Consider the following 8,209-nt stretch of genomic DNA (forward strand, 5'->3'; position numbering starts at 1 on the left):
TAAATGCCTTGAAGTAGTACTAATCAAATGAAGGGAGTAGGGCATCTCCCTAAATCCAACAAAATGCCAGTTCATGGTCACCCACGGAGTTGTTTTGGGACACATCATTTCTCAACATGGGATTGCAATTGACATGGACAAAATCAAAATCATCATGGAATTGCCTCCTGCTACAAATTCCAAAGGTGTATAGGTCTTTATGGGACATGTCGGCTATTATACAAGATTTATATTGTAGTATGCCATGATAGAGCTAGAGCACTTTACAAATTATTAGTGGAATTCTTATGGACAGAAGAGTGTGACCAAGCCTTTGAGCTTTTAAAGTGGCACCTAATCACAGCACCCACCCTTATTTCACCCAATTGGAATATTGATTTTCATGTTCATACTGATGGATCCAAGTATGCAATTGGGAGTGTGCTTTGTCAGCCTGTTGAACATAAGAAAGACTACCCATTCTACTTCTTCGCCACTCGACAACTCAATGATGTAGAAATCAACTATATCACCCCACAGAAAGAGAAGCCCTAGTAATGGTGTATAGTGTTAAAAAATTTTGGCACTATCTACTGGCAAATGATTTTATCGACACCGACTTTGCTTTATCTTGGAAGACTCTCTGGCAATCAAAGAACATTCAAAAAATCTTTCTTATTCATCGTTTCACGGTCTTATCTAATCCAAAACTTTGAGACACAAAATTATGGTGAGTTTTCTCTTCTTTTTTCTTGCCATGCTACTCTCTAGTAGATTTTCATTTGCCTTACATTTTCTCAAAACCCAATGGGTGTGAGTCTAGGCCTATTTAGTTTTACTCTACAAGTGCTCATTCGAGCCTTGGACAGATTTAACTTTTTTCTCAATAAATATATAAACTTTTAAATCTAATTAACAAGTTCATGTGTAGATTTGTATATTACTCAAAAACCCCATAAAGCATATACCTTCAAGACGTAAGATATTTGTCACAGTAAATGTTAATATTGTAAAAGAACCCCTTTTTTAAAACAAACTTATAGATTTATTTCAGTACCCCAATCAAGAGGTCCCTTATATAAGTATATTTTGTAAAGTTTTGTAAGTTTTTGCTATTTAAAAAGCCCGACTCTTGAATTTATGTGCTATATTTACATATTTTTAAGTGAATTCCTGACCACATAGAACAAGCACATCTAGAATATCTGAGCAATATCCCTACTCACGAAAGACCACATCTCGGGGGGGTCACTATGTATAAACCCTCTATATCACGTGCGTTCAAGGCCTATATTTAAAATCCCTTATCTGTAAATTTTTTCATTAATAAAATGTACCCCTTTTCTATACAAATCTGTAAATTTTTTTCAAAACTATTTTAAATAGTCCCTTATATATATTTATTTCTGTAAATTTTAGGAATAAAAAATATCCTTCTGTTGAACTCACGTGATAGGGTTACATATGATGAGTGACCCCCCTGAGGACCACATAAACCAAGGTGTCAGATGGAGATACTATTGGGGACACCTCTAAGTGTGAGGCCTTGACCGGAGGAGGGGTAGAGGAGGGTGTAGGGCACAAGAATCGGACCGACACGATGGGCAAGCTCAAGGGGGTTCTCCACCTCATTCCTTGCCACCATCTTAGACTCAGCCATTTCTACCTTCCTCCCAAAGTCGTCAAAAGCAGCCAGCACCTTCTCATTGCTAGTCCACTTGGGGTCCCTTCTCTTCCCTATGTACTCCTCCTCCGACATGTGTTGAGACAATACCTCCCCTACTGCCATTATTAAGGCAGCCTCCCCTTTGGTTGCCAAATAGGTCAAAAAATATTTCTCCGGATCTTTGGACATCTCCACATGCTCTTAGCTTCCTATCTCTGGAATGAGCTTATGACTAATTGTTGGAGCGTTTGGCATGAAACCTGCATAAGCATATTGCCCAAAATTTACAGCTGCGTGATGTCCTGACGCTAACCATATCACTGTGGACAGTACTTCTTCCAATTCTTCTACTTTATCCATGGCCACCCACCAGCTTGCATCCTTGTGATCTCCATGTCCAACTTCCTTGATCTCTTTCCACCAATTTTGGAGCTCCTCGTCTGATTGTATAGCTACATCATCGTTGTAGTAGATGCCCACGTAGTCTTTCACCCAGGATTCTATTGCCCACCATAGATCTAGTCCGTCCACTGCATACGCGTAATTCAGGATGTTTAGCTTCAAACCGTGCGGTTCCTTCTCATCTCTCTCAACCATTCCCCTGCAATCATTCCAATTGCATCAATATCGATCTCTTAAAACTCATGAAAATCACTGGTGACAGTACCTAGCAAATAATCTGATGAAATTAATGAGACAAAGTTGTTTTGATAAGAAACTAAGACGGTTGATGATTAGAGTAGTCATCACACGAAAATCACTAACCTCTCTCTGTCCTATCTATAACATTACAAAATCCACAAGATATCAAGATATCACTACAAAGCCACCAGACCTCACTACATTAAATAATATTATTAGACGCTTTGTCTCGAAACATAACAGAAGGTAGACCGCAAAGATACAACCTCTTGATCAAGTCTCGAGGGAGAGATTCTTCATCGAAGCGCCAGTCCTTGTACAACGCGGACGACATTTCCATGCAATATCTACCTGGAGTGAAAGTTTTTTCTATGTAGCCTCCAGCAGTGATTAAACTCGCCCTCGCCAAAGCGTTGATGTGCATTGTATCCTTGAAGTGTGGAGACAGCAACACATGAACAGGATGCAGGGCGCTCAGCTGTCTGTGTGTTGCTATGATGAACGGCTCGATGGAGGCATGGGCTCTCAACCTATTATTATACAGCAAACAGTCAAACTTCGTCGACCAAAATGCAACTTAATGCAAAATATATGAGCCACTAGCATCCGAAACACTTTTGATGCCTTCCGCTGCGAGAAGTGTTGATAAAGATAAAGGATACTACCAATGGCTACATAGCTCGTGATATCCCAGGTCCGCAACGGCTACATGGGTTTTGGCCAACTGCCAGAGCCAATCTGTTACGCCAGGAGGAGGTGCCCTAAAAATTCTAGTCTCACACTTTTCACCTTTGCACTTGGGAGGTAGAGTGAGCTCTATGGCAATAGGTTTCAGAAGACCGGCTTTGCTGAGAAAGAATATTGTGCGAGAAGCATACGTTTTCGCCTTCAGAGCGTTGATCTTCTCGACAAATGGCAAATAAGTATCATGGTAATCGAGAAGGTAAAGCCTTTTCTGCTGCAATGCCTGCGAGGTCGCAACTTCAACAATGATTAGGTGGTCATAACTGAACAATAGCTTTGCATTTCCATCAGTGCAAATATGTGACCATGATACCTCCTCTACCGTGAGGCCGTCTAGGTAGTTTTCCATATGTTCTTTTGTAAGAGAGGATGTAGGTGGCCCATAGACCTGAGGATCTAGTTTGCTCACAGGCGGGAACACCTGACCGAACCATATAGAGAGCCTAGCGTCAAAATTCGGGTGGATCTTTCAACCGTTAGTGAATCTATGGATTAGACTATTTATATGCCAACATTACCGTCAGTCTCGAAATCACAAGCGGATTCATTCCAGCAAGCCTTTGACGTGCAAACTCTTCGTCGGTCCTCCAGGCGTCTTTACTAGCTGGAAACATAACAATTTATACATCCATTTAAGCAGTCTTCCCCGGATCGGGACTTAATAATTAGGACGCCTTTGAGGGCACTGAACAAGATATTCTCTACGGTTACCTTTAACTACTGCGGGTGCTGGATAGTCCATGACTGTTCCATAGAGGCCATGAACCTCATCCGATAAGCTGAAGTGATTCGCCTGGCTCAACAGATTCCGGAGCAGGGTAGCAAACTCATGCGTGAAACATCTAATGCCAGCAGATAGGAACTGCTGGTACTTGGTAGGGCTGAATTGATCGTCTCGGGGTACATATAAGGATCCCTGCTGCTCTGACTTAGGATCTGCACAAGCACACAAAGTTTCTTCATCAGTTTCATCGGCTTCTGCCAATCATCATCCGCTTCTGCCAATCATTCATTCAATATCGATACCTGACTTCGTGGGTTTGCGTCCACTCCGACATCTTCTTGGATATGGAAGCTCCTTAGACTCGCCGAGCACAGGCCTCGCAGCCTCCTTACCGCTGTCTGGATTTCCCAGGTCGTTGTAAACATCGTAATCGTAGATCCGCTCGCTACTCAGCCTTTCACCCTTACCATCTCCCCGCAAGTTCACGAGCTCATCGTGTCGCAGTTTCACCAGCCCCAGCGGGGTCTGATTTGGACGATAAGCCTGCAAGGCAGCTCCAAATTAAACAAAAGTTGCACGCGGGGAAAAACGTACGCAACAGCTTGGGCTACAGGCTTGCAGCTACAAGGAATGTTTAACAAAAAGAATGGAGCTGTGAACCTCGTTGGCAAAGAATATGCGAGGCCCCTCGTATGCCTTGGCGATGTTTATCCAGGAATTGCAGGCAAAATATATTTCCTGGCCGTCAGGCATATCCAGGGTGATCGATTTAAGAAAAAACTCGTTGGAGTCTTCGCTTAGCACGAGGATGGCTCCGGGTCTGCCGAAATCTGTAGGTATAGAGAACTTGATGGCAAGATAAGAGTATAAGTCATCGGTTGGATGAGGATGCGGCGTTCCATCCGAGCACCAGATCTTCAAATCCGTTTCTGCGCTACGTTTGCCCTCTTGTGTCTCTGCACACAATTGAGTTCCACATCGTCAGACAATTCATGTGGATCTAGGTGGCCAAATTAGAGCAGTAAATTGTGCTATCCAGATAGATTTAAGCTCCGAGACAACATGCTGCAAACTTGCCTGGATCGAAGTCGAGACTGACTAAATGCAGCCTAATCTTACTGCCCATGAAATTGTAAAGCAGATGAATACCAAGGTCCACCAAACTGTCCTTCAGGATCACAACGGTCGCATTCACAGTCAACATGATCGCAAAATGTGCGATGAACTGGGCGGGCTGGCCTTGCTGCTGCAAAAGAAGGCAGTCAAGGATGGAATCAAAAAGGAGGGATGAGCACTGAGGGGCGAATACGAGCTGGGTCAGGAGCGTACAACTTATGGCAGATCCGCACTCGACTCACATGCAAGAATCCGTAGCCTACAAATGTCATGCGATTCACATGGAAATATTTGGATGTACTGGGAGGGCAAAAAAAGTGGCCCGATCAGACGACGGAGCTTAAATCTCCACCAACCTCGGCCCTTTACAAGACATTAAACAGCATTGTGGATTAAGGAGATGTCCATTCTGTGTGGGAAGGTGTGTACAATCCAAAAAAGTATTAGACATAGAAAATTGGAGTACGTGGAATCAGCTGATAGGTGACTTTCCATGTAAGAAAAAATAGCATGGGAGAAGCCTTAATTGAAGGTATAATGAGGCAAAGGAGGATAGGATGGTTTAGGAATCTAAAATCTGCAGGGGAACACATTGGCCACTAATTGGACACATTCTCTAGTGCTGATTTTGCTGATGAGGTCTTCTACAATCCCCACTCCTTCCTCTCACTAGACTCCCTCTTGTCCCCTTACCTAACCTATGGCATTTTCTCCCTTGGCAAGTCCCCATGCCAACCTCCCTTTCCCACCCACCCCTCCCTTTCTATGGCATTTACTTACAAGGTAGGTCCATCTCCACCTCTCCTTTGTCTTGATGGGCCACTAAATATCTTGTGTATCATTTTCCCTTTAAAAATGACAAACTTTTAAAAGTCTCCAAACATGTTTAACTTCTTCCAATATATTACCATGCACTCAAGCCCTTTTCCAAAGAGAAAAGTGTATGGAGTGAGATTTCAAGGGACCTCCCAAGCCTCTGTTTGTTTCCTCTCTTCAAATTGTGAAGCAATTGCCTTCTCCTAGAGCAAATCTATCAGTCACTTCAATCTTCTGTAATAATGCCAAAATGGATGCATGAAGATGATATCTGGATTGCTGAAGAGTATGTCTTGGATTCAAATCAGGGGGTGGGTACTTAAAAGTATGTAACCCTACCACGTAGGTTCAACATGAGTGATTTTTAAATGCCACTATTCACAAAAGTTACATACATAAGGGGCTAGTTTATTCACACTGAGAACAAAAAATCAAATTTTCTAGTGTTAAAATATCTTATAGACTAAATGTAAGCCTCATGTAAGCAGGAGCCTTAATGACCCATTGAACATAAGTGTTATGGGAAACTTCTATGTAGCCCGTGATATTACAATGCAACCGTCTACAATCGAGAAAGCTAAGTAAAGAAAAAAATGAGAATCATTAGAAATTTCATTTCTTGGTTTGTGAAGACGAAAAATGTCCGTGAATTTATAAGGGTTCAAGCATATGGACATGGTTGCGAACTGGTCCATCTGTTTCCCGAGCCACCATGCAAACTTCTTCCCCTCTTCTAGGCAAAATCTATGAGGGGTGGATCATTAATGAAGGTGGAGTCTTGAGGGAGCATCCTGCTCAGGTAAAATCAGCATGGGTGGAGGGCGGCTTTCATGACAGTTTTTACCCCCATCTAGTAAACTGTCCATAACTTTTTGGCCGCTTCTCTGTTTCTTATGAAACATATATCAGCACGAAGCTCTCTTTAAGGCATGTCTTTATGTGCTTATATCTTGAATCAGATATTGCTGCAAAATGTTATGATTCTCTGTGTTTGACAGTCTGTTTTCATGATAGTTTTTACTCCCTTCCAGTAAACTGTCCATATCTCTTCAATCGTCTCTCTTTTCAATGGAACTTATATCAGCATGAAGCCCATCTCAAGGCGCATCTCTTTGTGTGTTTGAATCTCTGATATCATGCCTCTATTGAAAGTTTTAGGCCTCTGTGTCTAATGACAGTTTGTAGAGTGTTTTGAGCTAAATGTAAAGGTGTCTATGAAGGAGGTGCAATGTTTCCTCAGAATCTACCCATCCGACCCAATCAGCCCCTTCAAATTCCTCGATATACATCAGTTCATATCATGTTGAGCTGCAAGACCTTCTTTCAACAACGTATCGCTCTTCTCTTTGGCACAGACCGGCTTGATGAGATTATGGCCTCTACTAATCCTTTCCTTCTCCTTATGCTTGATTACAACATCACTTGGGATGTTACCATCTTCATTCTCATCTGAGGGAGGAAAGTATGGTGTGGTATCTTGGCATAAAAGCTTCTTTTAATGTCCCATTCTCAATGATAAATATCTTTGTCAGTCAGTTTGAAAGCAGCAGGAAGTGAAGAGGTGCGTGAAGTTTATTACCCCCAACTTCATGTCACAGTAGCTATAATGAGCAGAGGACCAAGCACCAAATCCTTGAACTCGTCGAGAAGTGACATAAATATCCACCCTTCTCGTGTGGTGTGCGTCCAAGGAGCGAACTTGAAAAATTTCCAAATCTGCGATCTAGTAGGAGATGTGAATAGAGCACATGAAATGAAATACTTTTTCTTTTTACAGCAAGAGACAACTCCCCACGGTTAGAGAGTTACACTTCCCAAGATTTCAATATATAAGCAAAAATCATTACATTTTCATCACTTCTTATCTGCTAGCCCAATGATAAGTCTTCCTTTTGTGAAGGGGGAGGTCTTGGGTTCAAATCCCACTCTTTAGTAAAAAGAGAGGAGAGGAGACGAGAAGGAGAAGAGAAAGAGAAAGAGAAAGAGAAGAAGAAGAATAAGAGAAGAGAGGGGGGGTGCGGGATTTGTTACAGTTTTGCAGAAGCCCAGAAAAACTGTCCGCAACCAGAAGATGCAGGAGCCCAGAAAAACATCGCGATCTATCCGCGATGCATGCGGGTGTACATGGTAGACATGCAACAGCATGCGCAGAAGCTCAGAGGAAGCACAGATGTTACAGTTTTGCAGATGCGACTAGTACGAGCAGAAGATTCGCCAGCTAGAATATACATAGGAACCGCAAGCAGAAAGCAGCCAGACTGGAAGCGCAGAAGCAGGGAGGTTTTGTAGCTGTAGAGACAAGGAAGGCACGCAATTTGGAGGTGTAAAAGTAGATAATTGCACACGGAAGAGGCCGTAGAGCCGCACCCAATTGTAGGAGTAACAGGTTTTACACCACTAGCCGTGGAGATTTCAATCCCAGCAACCACACCAGTTCTGTAGCTTAGAAAAGAAATCAGGACAAGAGGCTAGACACTAAGCATGGCGATGCTCAAGGGCCATAGAGGAAAGGAGAACATGAG

At 42.7% G+C, this 8,209-nt stretch overlaps 1 pseudogene across 1 annotated transcript; it reads right to left on the reverse strand.

Moving 5' to 3' along the window:
* Nucleotides 1-1,076: 1,076 nt before the first annotated feature.
* Nucleotides 1,077-5,015, reverse strand: LOC147897950 (linoleate 9S-lipoxygenase-like; annotated as a pseudogene). The gene is made up of 10 exons (XR_015541667.1): nucleotides 4,833-5,015; nucleotides 4,416-4,711; nucleotides 4,058-4,298; nucleotides 3,743-3,967; nucleotides 3,550-3,635; nucleotides 3,345-3,452; nucleotides 2,953-3,254; nucleotides 2,554-2,817; nucleotides 1,456-2,246; nucleotides 1,077-1,200 (listed from the first exon to the last, which is right to left on the reverse strand). The product of XR_015541667.1 is annotated as a linoleate 9S-lipoxygenase-like (transcript).
* Between the last annotated feature and the right edge of the window lie 3,194 nt (nucleotides 5,016-8,209).

Source organism: Dipteris shenzhenensis, chromosome 10, assembly GCF_047967505.1.
Source record: "Dipteris shenzhenensis isolate YYH24624 ecotype China chromosome 10, Dip_SZ_1.0, whole genome shotgun sequence".
NCBI lineage: Eukaryota > Viridiplantae > Streptophyta > Polypodiopsida > Gleicheniales > Dipteridaceae > Dipteris > Dipteris shenzhenensis.